Source organism: Aethalodelphis obliquidens, unplaced genomic scaffold (assembly GCF_003676395.1).
Source record: "Aethalodelphis obliquidens isolate GAN/ISIS:26980383/991018 unplaced genomic scaffold, ASM367639v1 scaffold99, whole genome shotgun sequence".
Classification (NCBI taxonomy): Eukaryota; Metazoa; Chordata; class Mammalia; order Artiodactyla; family Delphinidae; genus Aethalodelphis; species Aethalodelphis obliquidens.
In genome coordinates, this window is record NW_020838043.1 from 1,482,563 (window position 1) to 1,502,090 (window position 19,528).

Below are 19,528 nucleotides of genomic sequence, written 5' to 3' on the forward strand. Positions count from 1 at the left end.
CGGGCCCAGCCGCTCTGCGGCATGTGGGATCCTCCCAGACCAGGGCACGAACCCGTGTCCCCTGCATCGGCAGGCGGACTCTCAACCACTGTGCCACCAGGGAAGCCCCTAATGTCATCATTTTTATTGTCATTGTTAGCATTTGTTACATGTTCGTGATATAACTGACACTGTGTCTTGCACTTAACATACATTATTTCATTAACTCCTCATGCTGACTGCATGGAGTATATACTGTGATGCCCATTTCATTTATGGGGAAAAGAAGGCTGAGAGAGTTTGTGTAACTTGACCAAAGTCATCCAGCTTTTAAGTCACAGAGGTGAGATGCCAACTGTCATCTGTCGCACTCCACAGCCAGTCCTTTTAATCACTAGCACCCACTGCATTCTTTAAAAATGTTATTTAACTGTAGTCTTCTGAGCTTTTCCAATATATCACTGCGTTAGGTCACAGTAAAAACAAACAAAGGCTTAAAGAGGCTGCAGAAACTGTCACCTCCACAAAGAGGTGACACCACAACTCTGACATGTTGGTTTATTTACGTGTTCATTCGTTTGCTCGTTCATTTATCCAATTCATGCATGCATTCAGTCAGTCATTCAACAAGTATTTAGTGAGCATAAAGCATGCACCAGGCGCCGAGGTTGTCAGCTTTGGGGATTCAAATACACATCAGGGAGTCTAGCCAGGGTCAGGTGAATGGGCAGAATATTGCCTGGAAGCACAAATAATTTGCTCTCTTTAAGGGTCTTGGAAAAACAGAGGGTTCATTAACGTCTGTAAATATCAGAGAAAGCATGAGAGAGACACTGAGAGCAAGGCCAAGGCAGCGAAGGAAAGGAAGGAAAGGAGGGGAAGAGGAAGGAGAGGGGATGGAACAGCAGCAGTGGTGGCTGCGCCTGGGATGCCGTGGCCCTGGCCCAGTGCTGACAAAACTGCAGCAGAGGAAGGCCAGGCCTCTGCAAAGCCCTGCTTTGCTCCTGGGCTGAGCGAGGGCTTGGCAGGCGTCTCTGTGTCATCAAGAGGCAGCCGTCTCCTACCCATGAAGCCTTTTCTTTCATGCCTTCTCATGCTGTGCGCAGCCCACGTAGAAAACTGGGGAAGTCAATTCCAGGCTGTCTAATCAGGCTTGGCTGCATCGTGACAACGCTGCTCGTTTTAACTCCCCCCGCACGTTGTGGCATTTGAGAAGGAGAAAGAGTCACGAGGGGGAAATCGAGACTTGCACATTTAACTTGTACTCCCTCGCCACGGCTCCCTGCCCGGGAACTGATCATTCCACACCCTCCGGTTTAGGGCTTTACGCAGATGGCGAGGTGGTGGCTGCTTTAATCCCAGGCAGGGACAGTCAATTGGCTTCTCACTGAGGGACAATTTCTTTTAAGCAGCGGACAGACTGGAGTCGTTTTTGACCAGGCGGGTGGCACAAAGACTGCTCAGAACCATTCATCTTGACTGCTGGAAAAACAGCAGAAACCAAGCCTGTCTTACCACCCAGAAGTCACAGGATGCCTTCTAGAAAGGACAGTGACACTTCCTTCCATGACGTGTCACACGCGCAGCCGAATCCTTAGCACGTCATACACATTTTTCTGCCTAGCTCTTGCCTGACGCCCAATTTTAGATACAAATGATAGGAACCATGGCCGCTCTTTAGTTCCAGAAGCAGCAGTTCCTGAAAACTTACCAAACGGGGTTATTAAATTCTGAGTGTTCAAACATCCATTTATTCAGACTCAATTTTAATTTCCTAATCATTTTGTACTTGGGCTACCTGGAATTTACTTTGGCCGAATTAACCTTTTTCTCCATAAAACAAGTTAACAGCATGAACTGAGGTTGAACAGAAAGGGTTAAAGTACTGGAATGAATTCACTCCTTTAGTAAGTGAACATCTGGGCACCTACTCCATGCCAGGCACTATCACACTAACGGTAGGCAATACAAGACAATGTCCCCCGAGGGACTCCCAGTCTAGTTGGGTGTGAATGTGAGAGGGGACCTTAGCACATAACAGCTGCAGCAGGAAGGAAGAAACATGTCATGGCCTTTGAATACAAGTGACAGAGATTCTAGACAGGGTGTTGCAAAACAAATATTCTACTGAAAGAAGGTTGAAGAGCACACACTTTAGAGGTGATGCAGGCGTAGGTTCATGCCCTGGTTTTGTTATTCTCTTGGTCTGTGATTTGGCTTAGCACTCCGTTTCTTTTTCTGAAAAATGAGAGAAATGCCTACCTCACGGGGGCAATTTCGCTCCCCGTCCTAAGGGACATTGAGCAATGTTTGGAGACATTTTTGGTTGTCACAACGCAGGGTGGGTACTATTGGCATCTAGTGGGTAGAGGCCAGGGATGCCACCAAACATGACACAACGTGCAGGACAGCCCCCCACAAGAAATGTCAGGAGTGTCAAGGGTGAGAAACACTGAGTTCACATACATGGTGTGTACAAAGTCCCCAGTGCAGTGGGAGCTATTATTATTACTAACGATAGCATGTTACCAACTTAATTTAAGACACTGAGCACTGGACGCGCTGGATGTAGTCGGACAGACTTGCGCTCTACTTCCGGCTATGTCACGTAGTAAGTCTGTGACCTTGGGCAAGTTCCTGACCATTCTGAGCCACGTCTATAAACAGAAATGATAATCCCGATCTTCAGAGGCAACCATAAAGACAGTGAGTTGACTCAGATGGGGCACCTGGCACAAAGTGGCATCCAGAAAATGTCCTTCCCTTTGTTGTCCCCACAACTTGCTCATGCCCTCTGCTCTCAGCCCCTTTCTTCCAAGGCCAAGTGTTGGTTGGTTGGTTTTTAAATGAAATACTCTCTGAAGAGTGGCTCTGCATGTTTCCCCAAGGAGTATGAAAAAGCTCACTGAAAAAGAAAACTCATTAATTGTTTGTGACTAATCTGAGCTCGCTGAGACCCTTGTAAGTACCTGGGAGGACCCCTCCTTGAAGTATTCCTGAGATGATTTCTAATCTGCAGGTACCATCTTTCTCCTGGAGGAGGCACTGCAGTCCCATTTTTCAAAACCTGCAGCAGCTCCTATTTCCAAAGCCAGCAAAATGACAAGCATTTCACTTCAGCACTTTCATTTGATTTTGGAGACTTCAAGGGATCTCTACCCCCTCCCCAGCCACTTTTAACTACCAAATATGTCCAGTTTGCAATTTCTGATCTTTCTCTGAAGAGAATCAGTTAAAGAAATATTTAAAGAGTCAAGCTGCCATTCTCTTACTATCAAGGAAAAGTAAAACAATGCATTTCAGACACCATTTTACTGAGCATTTTGAACGGGCCTGATGGCCAAAAAAAGAGGCATCTCATCTTTTTAGTAATCTTTTGTACACAGACTGTGTACTATTGAAGTCTGGTCCGGAAACTAAAACAAGATCCATGTCGATCTAAACATCCAGAAGTGCCTTTGTGTCTGCTCCATGACATCCTGTCCTGGCTTATCCCCATTCACATCCAACCTCCCCATCTTATTATTCTCCAGGAGCGTTTTCTCCCTCTTTCTGATGTTACTTAATTTGACAATTAAGTCATGTCTACTTTGTAATAAGAGTGAAACAGGTAGGCAGTCAGTAATAAATACAGGTGCCGCATAACATGGCAGCTTGGAGACTGTGAAATGACCACCTTAGGGGAAGCCATGAACTTGGCAATGAGGAAACAGAGGCTTATTTAGAGTTTTATGGCAAGTTTTAAATCCCATCTTTTAACTAGAACCTACTTGTAGTAATAATATTAACAAGCCCTTGCCCTTTTTTAAGAATTCCACCATACTTCTGTGTTCATTCTCTTTCAAGGCTCACAACAGTTCTATGAGACAGGTAGGGCAGGAATCGAATTTGCAGTTCATTCTTATGTGACTTCCAGCTTCACCCAGGGTGGAAGATTGTGGGATGTATCGTCATGTCCCTCAAGAGGAAGTTTGTTCTAAGACTAATTATTAAGTCTAGTCAAGTCCATCTGTAGAAAATGAGTGTGATCCCTTTTAATCAGAAAAGTAGGACCACCAATGCAGTGTGCAGCAGGTGCCAAGGAGGGGTTAGTTACAAACTGTGCTGTGGTCCAGGACAGGTAATGGCTCTGCTTACACCCAGAGGGACTTCTCTCACTGACAGAGAAAGAGAGCTAGGATTAAGCTACCCACTTAGATCTATACATACATTTCAAAGGAAAGGTACTATCTCAATTTCCATTTCTATTTACTGTTTTCTTGCTGCCTAATTAAAAAAACATACTGTACCATTTATATACACACACACACATTTGATCATGAAATTTGAAAATCTGGTTGAAATGTCTTAATTTCAGAAAGACCAGGTGGCAAACCAATGGGCCTGGGGAAAACTTCACTCTAAGATAGCCCCAAATCATCACCCTAAAGGTCAACTCTTCTGGAAAGCTCTCCATTGTCAGCAACAGCCAAGAAATGGCATCCCAGATTCCCTGCAGAATTATACATGAAGTTTACTTCTGGTTATCTGTCAGGGGAGAGACAACCTGGGAGCCAGTCTGAGCCAAATCCAATCCAATTATGGGCCAATTATAGACCTGCTTCCACAGCCAGGAGCAGGCTACACCACCGAGCTGCTCTTAGAGCCCCTGGCTGGCAGGGAATCCCAGTGCATGGGAAGAGCACGTGGCCCAGATAAGACAAAACAGCTGATAATGCTCAGAGACCAGAACAGATGGCAAATGCAGCTGCATTAGAATGACCCCGAACCTCCCCACCATCTCACTGCCATCCCTTCATAATTGACTGCAGACTCTGTTTTCTCCTGGCGGGCACCCTTTCTCACTAGGTGATCAAATTATGAAATGCCAAGAGGTGATGGGCAGGGCTTCGCTCCTGTACTCAGGGTCAACCTGCTGCAATCCTACAGTCCTGGCCATGGTGCTAAACAGAAATGTGGTGCCTGGATACCCACCATCACTGCTGAAAACCTCACTGAACATGTAGGAGTTAAAATGCCAAGAAACTTGAGTTAGAAATTTGCGTTAGGTAAAAATAAAGCACTATTAAAAATCACAACTTTGCGAATTTTGGCTGGCACTTCCAACCGACCGAGATCATTTCAGGTCCACATTCCAGCATCCAACAGTGTAGTTACCCCTCCAGGCTGGCTTTGCACCTCTGATCTGTTAATTTGAGAAGCAAGCTCGTCCCTGTATTTAACTGAGGTCTTGAGGAGAGTGGGGCCAAGGCAGCACCAAGGACAGCATCCTGTGGGCTGTGGCAATGGAAACTCTTTGGATTGGCCTAAAGTAGTGGTTCTCAAACTTTCTCATACATCAGCATCATCTGGAGGGCTTCCTGAGACTTAGATTGCTGGGCCTCACCTCCAGTTTCTGATTCGGTAGGTCTGGGGTGGGCCCGAGAATATGCATTTCTGACAAGTTCCCATGGACTGTTGCTGCTGGTTTAGGGGCCCCACTTTTAGAACCACTGACCTAGAGCCATCAGTCTAGATTGTTTAGGTCTGGACATTCCAAATCCCCTAACTATCCCATTATCTGGTCCACGGTTTTACAGCTAGTATCCAAAGGTATAGTGAGCAACTAGGCCAAATTTTCTTGCTGAAATTCAGATACATAATGCATCAATGAAGCAACAATCATTAGTGCTTATAATAGTGCTTCCAAGGGTCAGGCACTGTCCCAAGCACTTTACCTTGTAATTCTTAAATGAGTTAGTATACATAAGAGCTCCATTTTACAGGTGAGAAAACTGAGGCACAGAGAAGCTACATGACCTCCCCAAGGTGGCAGAGCTAGACGGTGGGGCAGCCAGAATTCAAATCCAGGCTGTCTGACTCTGAACCATTGCCCCAGACTGATTCTCCATGTGGCAGATAAAGTTCCATGGGGGTGAAATGTACTGTGTAAATTATGAGGGACAATCCTAATAATAATGCATGAGGAATGCTAGTGTCATCAACTTACCTACCAGTCACTTAATCTCACTGATACAATATTAATTTCTGTAACTGTTAAGTTCTAACACTGCTACAGTCCAAGGGTTGGCAAACCAGGGCCCAGGGGCCAAATGTACCCCACAACCTGGTTTTCTTTTTAAACTTTTTATTGAGATAATTTTAGATTCACATGCAATTGTAAGAAATAATACAGAGACCTCTGGATGCAGCGGTTGGGAAGAAAGAAGAGGAGTCACTTTGCCAATCTCTGTAGAAATATTTCTAAGGAAGGCCTTTCCAAGTTTCAAATATATGCAGAGACCAAAACGCCAGGTTTGATCATCTTCATTCAAGCATACTGTTATGGATGTCCAGGTAGTGGAAATAAAACACAGAAGACATTCTAAATTTGAACATCTTTCAAGTCCAATACAAGACAGGACCAGGATCCCAGCTACCTGGCTGATTGATAGGCAGTTGTATAGCTTTTCTCAAATATTATGGTGTAAGAACTGAAGCCAGTTTCTGAACACCTGAGTTGTCCAGCCTTGGGCTTTGGGTGAGTATCACTTATTTTTATTCTAGTTATCTTAGTCCTGGAATCAGGCAGCAGCAAGTTGTTGGGTACAGTTAGACCATCCACAGTGCTGACTGCACACCAGGATCACCTGGACTTGCCCAAGCCCCACCCCGACCCATAATTCCTTGAGGGAGGGGTATGTTTCACAAGACCTCTGGGTGAGTCTAATGTGCAACTCAGGTCAGAAGGACTGAGTTAGAGAATGTTTCTCAGATCCTCCACGGACAAACCAAACTGAAATCTTTCTTGTTTGGAAAAGTATTTCTTCGGTTGAATGTCAAGGTGGCTGGGATGAAAGTCTCTAACTATGGAAAAAAGCCACACGCTCTTGGAAAGCCATGCAGCATATATGTACATTTATTCAGAGGGTGATCCAGTGGTGAGCCACAGCCTCTGTTTGGGACAGGACATGGGGAAGAGATACTAAGTTATCCAGACTGCCACATGAGTCCAAAAAATAGCTTAGAAGGGCTTAGAAGGGGCTGAAGACACGCTGGTTCCCCCTAGTGAGTGTGCTGTGCCTTGTTAGTGTCGTGATGTGTGTCTATCCCAAGATACGTAGAGACATATTCTCACAGGTCAGGGCACCACCACTGCCACTTAGTCTAACCAAGGTCCAGGCCCATGCAGAGGTCCTCTCTATACCCCCTGCTTTACAGATATGTCCCCCGCCCTGGAGAGTCACTTGAGTTTAACCATGAAATCAGCAACTTTTAACCCCTATCCCAATTCATCTCACACTAAAAAATGCTAGGGGTGTTGTTCCCTCCAAATAATCCCAGTTGCACCCTTTGGAGTGACTCATTAAGAACAGAGCCCCGGTAAGTCCCCATTCCACTGAAGTTTCTTTTAACAAGTTCAGTGTCTGGGTGTAGACATAATATAAGTGGGATACGTTTTTGGTACGTTGTGCTAAGGACTAATTGCTGGGTGCTGAACTATCGCACTGTAAGCTTTGGTTCAAGGTCAGCCAGCTGTGTTGGCCTGCTTCCACAAAGTTGAATCCATGAGTTCTCAGGACGCCATGTCTCTAGAGACTGGCTACTCATCTTTTTAGAAATGCCTGAAGCAATACAGTCCTACCCTGCAGCTAGGATCTGGTTTTTGACATAAATGAAATGCCAACTTTTCAGGATTCCCAGAAATAACACCTATTCATTGACATATAAAATATAAGAGCTGGACTTGGCTTAAGGCAACCGTATTAGTTATATATTGCTGTATAACAAATTACCCCAAACCTAGCAGCTTAAAACAATAATATTATCTCAGAGTTTCTGTGGGTCAGGAATTCAGAAGTGGCTGAGCTGCATGACTCTGGCTGGCATCCCTCATGAGGTTGCCGTCAAGATACTGGCTGGGACTGCAGTCATCTAAACCCTTGACTAAGACTAGAAGATCCACTTTTAATTTGGCGCACTCATCTTAAAGGTGATCAGCTAGCTGATTGGTGATGACTGTTATCAGGAGGCCCTGGTGCCACTAGGCTGCTTGAGTTCCCTCACAACATGACAGGTGGCTTCCCCCAGAGCCAGTGATCCAAGAGAGAGCAAGGCTGAAACTGCATTGGTTTTTATGACCCAGTCTCGGAAGTCACACTCTGTCATTTCTGTAATATGCTATTGATTACACAAGTCAGCTTTACTTGGTGTTGGACAGGTCTATACAAGGGTATGAATGCCAGGTGGCAAGACTCACTGGGGGCCATCTGGGAGGATGCCTACACAGCAGCCTACCCCTCTTTCTTTTTTCTTTTTCTTTTTTTACAGATGAGAAAACTGAGGTCTGGAGAAGTGAGGTTTGCCCAAAGTCACATAGCCTTAACATTTCAGTATTTGCTTTTCTTTTAACCTTACTGATCCTCACCATCCACAAGTTCTTGTATTTATTTAAAACACCAAATGTTGTTTATCTTTGGAGAGATTAGAAAGATTATTTCCAAATGTGAAGCCAGTTTCCATGATGTTTCTAACAGCAGAAGCTTTTATAAACCAGACAACATATAAGCAAAGTGCAAACTCTGAGCACTTGGGAAACGTTTTTCTTCACTTCCTTGAGTCATGAGGGAGGAGGTGCTCCAAAAGGAAGGAGAAGAAAGTGGAACCTCTTAAGGAGGGCAAATCCAGAAGTAAACTAAAAAGTCAGGGTTGGAGGGTTAAATCTTAGCTTGTATACTACTCCCTCTCCTCGCTTTGTTCTCCTATTGTGATAGTTTTCCTGTTCTCTCTTGATTTCCGAGGGTGAAAAAAAGCAGAGAGTAACACCAAAAATCAATGGAAAGGCCACCCTCCTTAGGAGTTGCTGTTTCATTAATCCCAAGTGAAAGACAGTGATCAGCCATAGGGACTCCCTAGGAGAAGCACAGAATTTTTTTCGGTAAAAACTTATGTTTCTGAAAACACATACACACAGGTTTTTAGGCACAAAACTCAAAACTGTGATAAATACTACCAGTTCTTTTCTTTTCAGGATCCTCTTTGAAACAGTCATCTTCTAAGAAGGACAACAACCAGAAAGAAACCTCTTATTCTCTATCCTTTTTCAAACAGTTAAAAAACAACAAGGCTTGTCACTCTGATCAACGTAACTAGCAGGAACAGGGCGACTTTCTCCCTGCCTGACCTATTTCGCCTAATGGGGCCACTTCTTCGCCCTCTGACAAGCTACCTTCTCTCCTGAGTTCCATTTATAGTAGGGCTTTATTAATGGTTAAATCGTTAGGAATGGGTCCTTCTTCCTCCCAAGGCTTATTTCCCCTGTTCAATAAATTAAGCCATGGGATCGGAGAAACTGTCCATTTCTGCTTTGTTTAAGCTCAGATTCTTCCTAGCCCACAAAATACTGCGCACTGCCAGGTGAGAGCCCACCCGGCAGTCTGTGGTCACATGTGATTTGTCTTGTATTTAGTTCTCCAAATAAAGTGGGAGGCCCGTGGGAATTTTTCTAAGCCCCTGCTGGAAGTCTGAGATCTGGTGCAGAGATCCTTCAGTGGGGAGTCCCTGGGCCCTTGCTGATGGTGAGGGGCTGCCTTTCTCAATCCTCAGGCAAGAGCCCTTGGATAAGTGCTGTGAGTTTTTGAAATGTTTGACCCCTCTTTCACCTTGAAAGAAGGTTTGCAAACTCCATTCATCCACCATGCTTGTTGCTGCCATGCACATGACCTCAACGAACAATCGGAGCATTAATAGCCCACAGCTGTCAGAGTGACCTGTGCCCTTCACTCCTTAAAGCCTTTTCTCCCTCGTTTTTCCTCACCAGAGCCCTGCAGTAAACAGGTTTTTTAAAAAAGTAAAAACACAAAAGTGATCATGTCACTGCCCTGCAGAACAGGCCTCAGTGGCTCCGCACGGCCCCCAGGGCCTGCACCAGCTGACTCAGACTCACCAGGTTCTCCTAACTGGCATTTCTGCCCACTCAGGGCATCCCTTGCTCCAAGCCACTTCAGGGAGGTGTCATACTGACTCTAGGCCTTTATACATGCTCAGAATATTGTTTTCCAATCTCTCTCCTCCCCTACCCATGAGCGGGCTAACTCCTACCCATCATTCAGGTCTCAGTTTAAATACAATTTTGGAAAAGCCTTTCCATAGCCCCTTAAACTGGATAAAGCATCCACAGCTGCCTTTGTCCCATCACAGCTGCACCCATCACCATGGAGGAATGGATTGCCATCACTTATTTTCTTGTCTGACTTTCCTTCTAGATGTTCAGTTCCGTGAAGGGGGATAACTTGCCCACTAGTGTATCCACAGTGCCTACTTAATACATTTTCTGGCATATAATGTAACCAAAATAAAACCAGGCATCTGGTTTCCACCTTTAAGACCATTTAAGCACATTTAAGCACAGAGCCTCCTCCAAAAGAAACATAAATTGATCATCAAAAGCAGTGTCAAAAAGGAATGCAAATCTTCACCTACGATTAACACTGTAAAGTGACCTAAACATTCTTGATTCATTATCAGCCTGAAAGTCCTTCATCCTAGAGACTTCTTATTCCAAATGTCTTTTCATCCTTTCCCCAGAATCCGGTTATCCGATTGCCCCAGCCCTTCTTTTTTCTGTAATTTCAACTCAATTCACTGCTTTCAGTGCTCTCCGCCCATTTAGACCTCCACCAACCATCAGCGCCACAAAGAGCTTGACGCCAAGACAACAAAGACTCAGTCTTGCTTGGACGGCAGAGGAGGAGGGCAGGCACGTCGATCTATAAGCTTTTTTGGGTCTTCAGCTTGGAGTAATAGTAACAGTTCACATTTATCGAGCATTTACTATGTGGGAAGCACTCTGCTGAACACTTTAATATGTTATCCTCACAACATCCCTGGGAGTTTGGTACTGTTACTTTCCTGTACTTAACAGAACACTTACCCAAGGTGAAGCAGCTAGAAAGTAGGACTGCTGGGATCCGAAAGCAGAGTCTGCACTACAATGTCTCCAACAGAAGGCGCTCAGTAAACAGTTGAATTTATAGACAGGGTCCACCTGGGAAGCAGCTTGGAGGCTGGCAAGGCAAAGGGTGTTGAAGCAATTTCTCTGATGAATTCATTGCCAGCACATGTCAAAGCTTTACTTCAAAGCTGCTTAAAGAGGCTTCAAAAAGCCAGTTCAAAAACGTGGAATAGGAAAAAATGTGGTTAGACAACACTGTTAGACTGGGTACAAGTGGTCTTTAAACTCTGTCACAAGGCTAATTTAGTGAGGCAGGTAAATCTAATTTCCCACAAGGGGATCTTAATCTCATTAAAGTTATCAGAAAAAAAATCACTCATATGTTTTATCAGAAATGCTTCTCAGAAGGGACCACTCATCACACCAGAGCAGACAGCCTTCCAGCTCAGGTTTGGGATCATTTTTGTTCACAGAACCAGCCCTCTCTAGAGTGGGGTTTCTCACCCTCAGCACTACTGACATTTGGGCCAGATAACTCTTTGGAGTGGGGGTTGTCCTGGGGCCTGTAGGCTGTTTAGCACATCCCTGGCCCTACCCACTAGATGTCAGTGGCACTCCCTCCTCCTCGTTTTAATAACCAAAAATGTCTCCACATATCACCAAATGGCCCCTGGGGGGCAAAATACCATCCCTTTCGTTGAGAATCACTGCTCTAGACCCTCGATTCTCAAAGTGTAGTCCATGGGCCAACAGCAACAGCATCCCTTGAGAGGTTGCTAGAAATGTACAACCTCAGGCCACATCCCAGGCCTCCTGAGTCAGAATCTGCAGTTTAACAGGATCACCAAGTACTTCCTCTGGACATTAAAGTCTGAGAAGTGCTCCTAGATCAGCGGTTTGCAACCTTGGCTGCACATCAGAAGCCTGGGAGCTTTAAAAAATACTGAGCCCACCCGCAGAGACGCTGATGTCATTGCTCTGGGGCAGCCTGGGCCTCCGAAGTTTTAATAACTCACCAGATGATTCTAATGTGTAGCCAAGTTTGAGCTCCTGTTGTGGGGGGTTTAAAAAAACTCATCCCCCTCCCCAACTTTAGGAGTGACTTACCACAGCTTCTAAATGAGACCCCACATCTCCAAGGCGATGCTTTTCTTTCCATGAACATCCTTCTTTTTTGACCTCTTATCACTTTTAAGGTGATAAAATTAAAGGCCTTTGATGAAGGCTTCAAAAGGGACGATTTGGCCATAACTAACTTTAAAAATAACGGTTGGACTGATTTGGGGAAAAAAATGAAGGCACTGATTTAAGCTTGCCCAGATAGCTTTTTAAAGAAGAGCCATCAAAATCACCCCTCAAAATCTTGCTAATTAAAAATCAATTCCGTACTTGAAAAATAAACCCAGACATTAAATGGTGAACTCTATCAAGAAAACTGTTTTGCATGAAGTGTACAATTGTATAAAGAGCCCATGCAAATTGGGAAGCAAAACATTAACACCTTAATAGATAAATAAAGGAAATGAACTCACAATTCACAGAAGTAGATGTATAATTAGTAGAGAAGCCATGAGAAAATATGCCTCACTAGTATTCAAAGGGGGATACTCAATGAAAAAAGAGTTAGCCATTTTTCTCTTGTAATATTCACAAAAATAAGTGGGAAAATGATCATGAAATGGACACTTTCTCATTCCCTCAACAGATATTGTCTTCTGTACAGCAGGCGCTATGCCAGTCTAGATGATGAGGGTGTGGGGCTTAGTAAATGGAGAAAGTTCCAGCCATTGTGGATTTGTATGTCCTCCAACCCACTTAGGCCTTGATGGACGCCATCCTAAAGAAAACGTGTGGGAGAAGGTGTGGGAGAAGTTTTGTTCACTTTTGATAGCAAAATTGATTAAGAACCTGTGTCCAACAATAGGATTACGATTAATTCAACTCTCATATATCCACCTGATGGAATAGTATGCACACTATCTGTGCTATAATGATGATAAATGAAAAAGAATACAAACAGTAAAAAACTGGATAAATGATTCAGTAATCAAGTAAATTTTGAAATGCTACATGATATCATCCTCACACCCAATATACACAATATATATTTGTATATTTAAAGCTCTGAGGAGCTCTGAAACGAAGAAAATGGTTTATCTGTGCTTAACCCCATATTCCTCAATTTATCTGACCATGGAAAGATTCTTTTCTCTCCCCTCCCCTCCCTTTCTTCCGAAGGTGAAACTTGCTTTATCGTCTCTTGGAACTAGTATTTCTCAAACAAACAAAACCTTGATGATATATTACTGGCATACAGGGTAGTATTTAAGAGTTATGTAAAAATAAGAGCCATACATGGGTATATACATACATAAAATAATTCATGAAGCTGTTCACTTAAGATTTGTGCATTTTACTCTCTAAAAATATTTTAAAAAACTCTACTAAATTCTGACAAGGCAAACATATCTTTTGAAATTAAAATTGGATGTTCATTAGAACAAGTACAAGAATGCCAAGTCAAATTATTTTTACATTACAGGTACATTTCTATGTATCAGTTGTTCATGCAAGGTGCCTCTAATACCGTCAACATGTAAAGATTTATTGTAGGAGCTAAGAGCTCCAGACAGGCTTTTAATCCTGGACCAGCCATTAACTAGCTGTGTGACCTTGGACCTTCACCTTGGATTCAACCCCTCTGGATTTTAATTTCCTAATTTCTCTCTCTCTCTCTTTTTTTGGCCGTGCTGCGCAGCTTGTGGGATCTTAGTTCCCTGGCCAGGGGTAGAACCCGGGCCCTCGGCAGTGAAAGCGTGGAGTCCTAACCAGTGGACCGCCAGGGAATTCCCTAATTTCCTAATTTATAAAAGGAGGAGCAATAAGAAAACTAAAGTTCCATTCAATCTTCGAAAACAGTTTTACTATTTTAGAGGATTATAAAGCTTTTATATCTGCCTGATGGTGTACCAATGGCCAGGTTTTTAATTTGAATACTGAGACTATGGACCACTGACTTCCATAATTGTTACTGTAAAAATAAACAAACAAAATATCAATCAGCTCTAAGGGAATCTCTGTGACAATGTGCTTTCCAGGATGTCTTATTAGAGAGAGACAGGGAGGCCTACATTTATTTCATATGTGAACTTTATGTCAAGAAATTGCTTTTCCGTTTGGATGTCCCAGGACCTCTGACTGCCAGAGACCGTGCCAGACAGTTCTAAGAGGATACTGGGTATTTCTGATGTAAGCGCCACTGTCCCTAGGTCTCAAATGCTCAAGCCTAAACAACATAGAAGGGTTTTGCCATCTTTGGAACCTCTTGTTAAGACAGCAGTCTACTCGACTTGTTCAATACTTTGTCTACCTCCGCGCGTTATCGAGCTCTGCTTTACTAGGGAGTCTCGGGCCAGTGTTTCTCCAGTAAAATCTGTGGCCCCTTTAGAAACAGGGTGGTCTGTGCTCTGACAGATGGAGAAATTGACCACAAAACTAGCAGCCACCAGCGGTGACTGGTCTTGGATTATACCCCTTATTCCACCAAGATCTCCCCAAACAAATTCAATGTTGTCTCACCTGCCGAACCCTGACTTGATATCCAAGGCAACAAACTCTCAATACAGTAGGATTAAAAAACCCCTTTTGAGCTTATTTTTAATGATTTGACCTGGACATGCAATTTGCCTTCTCCTTAAGGTTACTCAAATTCTCCTCACCCAGCACGTAACACTGTTGACTCTGGATTTTAGGTGCAGAATTTCCCCCCCAAAATGTCCTGCTCTTTGTGTCTTTCTGCTCTTCCCTGCTTTTACTAGTTATTGGTAGAAGCATTTCCATTTTTATTTTAGCCACCAAAGGCTTCATGACGCACAAAACCCAATTTGGGTGGATATTTTGCAGTTTAAGAAAAAAGTTTTAAAAGTTTTTACTTAGAGCTTTGTTTCTTTTACTCTGTGAGTGGCTGGTGGGGATAAAATAGTCTTGGGTTTGGAGTTACCCGGGTGCAGTTTCACGCCGTGCACTTCCTGGGTCCTCGACCTTGGCGTGGAGGTGTGCTAGGAGCTCTAGGGGACTCCACAAATGCCCTCTAACAAACTCCAGAGCTTCAACCAGTTTGCTCTGGGTGCCTGGTCAGTCATTGCATACGGAACCAGATGGAACACGAGGCACGGCCTTTCTCTCGATTACGTTTGAGTGCCACTGTGTTTATGGCTCTATGATTTAGCACCACGTAGGAAGAAGTAATCATTGCACCGCCCCCGAGTGTCTGGTTAAAGGACCAAATGCAGAGCAGTGTTGAGTGGCCTCCATTTCCTAAATGATGTATGTGGGGCTGCGGCAAGTATGAGTAACACAGCTATAAATGGGTCGGGGCAGGGTGTAAACATCACATGCTCCTCAGCCTGGACCTAGAGTGACACACGGGAGATATCTGGTGTATCACCCTTGCACCAGCCAAGGTGTGCCTTTCCCAATGTAAACTTTTTTGCTTTGGGTACAAAAGGGGTGTGCGGTAGCTGGAGAGTGACTTTTCCGCAGGGGGCCTCGCATTCTGCATCATTCTCACCAATGTCCCCGACAGGAGAACAGGACACAGGAGAATAGCTGACAGCTGTTGTCTAGGCAGCAAAGCAGTGTGGCCTGGGACACCGCCCAACACACTTGCATTCCAGCACCCCGACAAACAAGTGTGCTTTACAGCAGAGGCAATTTTAGCTCTGGATCCCTTCCCATTGTTCCCATTTTTAAATTTGAGCCCTCACCCAGGTCTCTGAATTCCTGGATTCTGGTATTCAGGTAACATAAAGGCGTTCTGAGAACACCCGGAGTCCCACCAGGCCAAGGACGGAGACTCTGGTCCTCTTGGGGCCTTGCACTCCTGGAAGGACCATCTGTGACCTTGGCCATCAGCAGTGTCCTGTGTCCAGGGCTGCTGGGCCCTCTCAAATTCTCCTGGGATCCGGGAGGGAGAGGGGAAGCTGGGGGAGGGAAGGGTGGTCTGCAGAACAACTGCAGTGACTCCTTTGTTCTATCAGCTGCCTCCTGCCCAGTTCCTTCTACAAGGAAGACCAGGGCTCACTCTGTAGATTAAATGAGGGCACTGTGTAAAGTCAGTGGTTCCTCCATCCCCATATGAAGCACAGTTCCCCTGGGGCTAGTACTGCATAAAGAATTGTGCATTTGCTTTTCCTAAATAATATGGTGATCGCAGTGGCCATGGTGGTCTGGGCAAACTGCATCAAGGTTTCCTTATGTTTCCAAAACTGTCTTAAAGTCAGAGAGGTCCACAAGCCGAAGCCGGTCATGAGGGGCATCTTAGGGTTTTTAAACAGTCCCTGGAGGGTCACTGCAAATGGCTCATCCTCTTTCTCAGTATAGCTATAATTCCACCGATGTGAGACAGATGTGTGGGGGTCAAAGTCCATATCAAGCCTGTCATAGAAATGGTTCCCATTTCTGGTTGCAGATGAGGCTTCACAGTCTGGACACTTCTTGGAGAGAAATGCCACCTCACAGAACAGGCTTCAGTGACAATTTACTATGAATCATCACCCCTTCCATGCTGCTCAGAGAAGCCCAAGGAATGTCTCGGTTTCAAGGGCAGCTTGTGCTGGGCCTCTCACTCGGCCAGACAGACCGGCCATATGTCACCCAGCACAGTGACCACAGCAGTAAAATGGCTTGGGCACACGCTGGCCATGATGGGGCTACGACTGGGGCCTAGGACAGGTGTAACAGCACAGTGGGGACGCAGCGCAGCTCATCAACACTGCCGGTTTCCTGCATCTTCGGTTCCTCGCCCACTCCTGCTACCTCACCAGCACTCCGATCCCACTTCTTGTCCTGCTCTCACCCCTCCAGCACTCCACCTCACCAATCCCTAGGCTCCCGCTTTGTGTCAGGTGCCATGATAGGAAATGGGATGCAAAAACGAATAGGGCATGTTCATACCCTTCAGAAGGTCACGGCCTAGAGGCAGGACAGCTATGGCGGGAAAGAGATGAGCCGGGAGAGAGGATGCATATAGGCAACTAATTACACCGCAGCCTATGATGTGGAGAGCCATGGGGGGAGGGGAGGATTTTAGTCTAAAGTTATCAGGCAAGAGGGAGTGGCCTGAAGGCTTGAATCACGTTACACAAGCAGTGAGTGTCCAACAAACTCGGTTCAGGTTGCGCGAGGGAGAAACAGACTGGCATGGGGAGGCGGGCGCCCTGGTGACGCTGGGAAGCTGCTGGTCAACAAAGTACATTTCAGCCAGGAAATCCTGGGCTGGGAAGGAGATGGTATCTTGCTTCTTCCTGGTGAATGACCTGGACTAAAAATTGAGTTTCTAACAAAGAGAAATAAATGCTAGAAAAAATACGTGAGCCAGTGCTGACGGCTGTTGGTAACATTTTCAGTTCTGCAGTCAATGATGCCTTCCTACCTTCCCCTCCAGTTCAAAAACCATCCAAACCTTCCCGTTAGTGGAGTGGAAGGAGCCCTACAGTCAGGACACAGGAATTCAAATCCCAGCTTTTCTCTTTACCAGCTATGAGACTTTGGGCTACTCACTTGGCTCTTTGAACCTCTAGGTGTTTCATCTCAACAATGAGTATAATACAACCTGCATCACAGCAATGCTATATAACTGTTAAGTGGTGCAACAGGCTTTGTAAACTCTAAAGAAATACACAGGAAAGCAAAACTTTCTAAAAGACCTCTGCTGCAGAATTCTCCTCGGGGCTCAGTGGCCACAACTGCGTCACATGGCTGTCCCAAGCCATGAGAGAGACTGGGAAAGAGAGTATTTGGCTACCAGCCTTTGGAGTAGAGAAAAGCAAGGGCGAAGGGGATTGTGAATGGATATGGAGAGAGCCAAGTCATAGCGACTGCCGCAGCGGGGGTGGGGGGATCCTTGTCTGTGGAGTTTTGTTTCTACAGCCATTGGTGCTAAAAAAAAGTAAGCATTCTATTTCTTAGAAAAGATTCAGCCCATCCACATAAGTAAAGCATGCAAGAAAAGGCAGCAAAGAATAATGGAAAACAAATGGGTGAATAATGTTCAACCATCTCGGCACTGCAAGAGCCTTTAAAAGAAATGGCACCGTATCAATTAGCTATGGCTGCAATAACCAACCATCGCCAAATCCAATGCCCTAAAACAAAAGCATTTATTACTCTGGCTCATGTGTTTGTGGCTTAGCTGATCTAGGCTGGGCTCACTAACGTATCGGTGTCAGCTGGGGGCTCTGTTCCACATGCTGCCCGTCCTTCTCCAGGAACCCACAGGCAAGCCTGGGCATACCCTACTTGTGGCAATGGCAGACGTGCAGGAGGGAAAACCAAAACACGTGATCCCTCTTAAGGCTCAGGCTCAGAACTGACACACCATCACTTCTACCTCATCCTGTTGGCCAAAGCAAGTCACATGGCTAACCTCAGGCATGAGGAATCCTACCCTACTCATGATGGTAGGAAACTAAAAAGTTACATGGCCATGGGGGTGGCTCTAGGGAGGGGTGGAGGATGGGAGCCATGAATGCAAATTTACCAAGGCACCAAAGGTCTTGCAAGTCATAATCATAAGGTCGGCATTATAGTCTAATCCTTCAGAAGGAAGCCATCCTCCTTTAGTTTAGAATTACTCAGATCACTAGAGCCAGAGTTGATGGTCACACCTTCTACTCATAGTTCACTTTACCTTCATGGAATCGAGAAATGAAGTTTTCAAGTGAAAATGAGGCCTTCAATTTTGACTTGTACCTATCATATTGATTTACAAGCTGTCCCTAAAAGTACCTCATGGAAACTCAACTAACGGTTCCTTTGCTTTTTCCTTTGCAGGCTTGATGTGAAGAACTGAAGAGTAAGAGAATGGATTCAAATGAAAATAGCTCACTGAAAAGTTTTATATATTTGTATGAAGATTACGTACCTCCCGAATGCCTAAGACTCTAGCAGAAACGTCCTGGTTGTACATTTATATCTCTTCCTTCTAGCTGGCTGCACTACTTACTTTATCTTCACGTTCGGCAGCTTGCAGAGCAAATCAGCTCAAGAATTCACCACTTGGAAGGGTGTGGTTTTGAGGAGGGATATGATTCTATGGAGAAGGATATGGCAATATGCATAGCAATGATTTTGATTGAAAGTTCTCTGAGCGACTTCCCACACTATTTTGGTCAATATTTGGAATGTATTTTAGTTCTTCATCTTCTAAATTATGTCAATAAACTTTTTATGAGTTCAAATAAATATTTGAGTAAATGTAAAATGTGAATCTAGACTACATTAATTTTCATATCTTCAGATAGCTACATATTCCCCCACATGGATAGAAATGAGATGTAAGCGCCAACCAAATTCCACATTGCCTAAGTGGGGGCTTCTCATTCTGAATTACTGGGGACCACAGGTAAAGCTATGGCTGACTTATCATTGCAAATGAAGTTAAGTAATGCCTGAGGAACTGGGCATCACTGACATTCCTCCTTCAGGGACAGCTTTTATGGTGAGTGCATTTTACTTCCATAGACGCTCAGAAATTCCCTTTGGCCAGATGGAGTAGAGTCCATTATAAGGCACAATAAAGTAAAGCTGAGACGTCAGAATGAAAGCGAGGGGCAG

The 19,528-nt window shown here is 44.7% G+C and overlaps 1 protein-coding gene across 1 annotated transcript in view; it reads left to right on the forward strand.

Moving 5' to 3' along the window:
• SMPX (small muscle protein X-linked) overlaps positions 1–19,181 on the forward strand; it is a 52,612-nt gene extending 33,431 nt beyond the window's left edge. The window contains exon 5 of the mRNA XM_027096160.1: positions 18,746–19,181. The gene's annotated coding sequence lies outside the window, so the exon portion shown is untranslated. The remainder of the gene's footprint in view (positions 1–18,745) is intronic.
• The last annotated feature ends 347 nt before the right edge of the window (positions 19,182–19,528 follow it).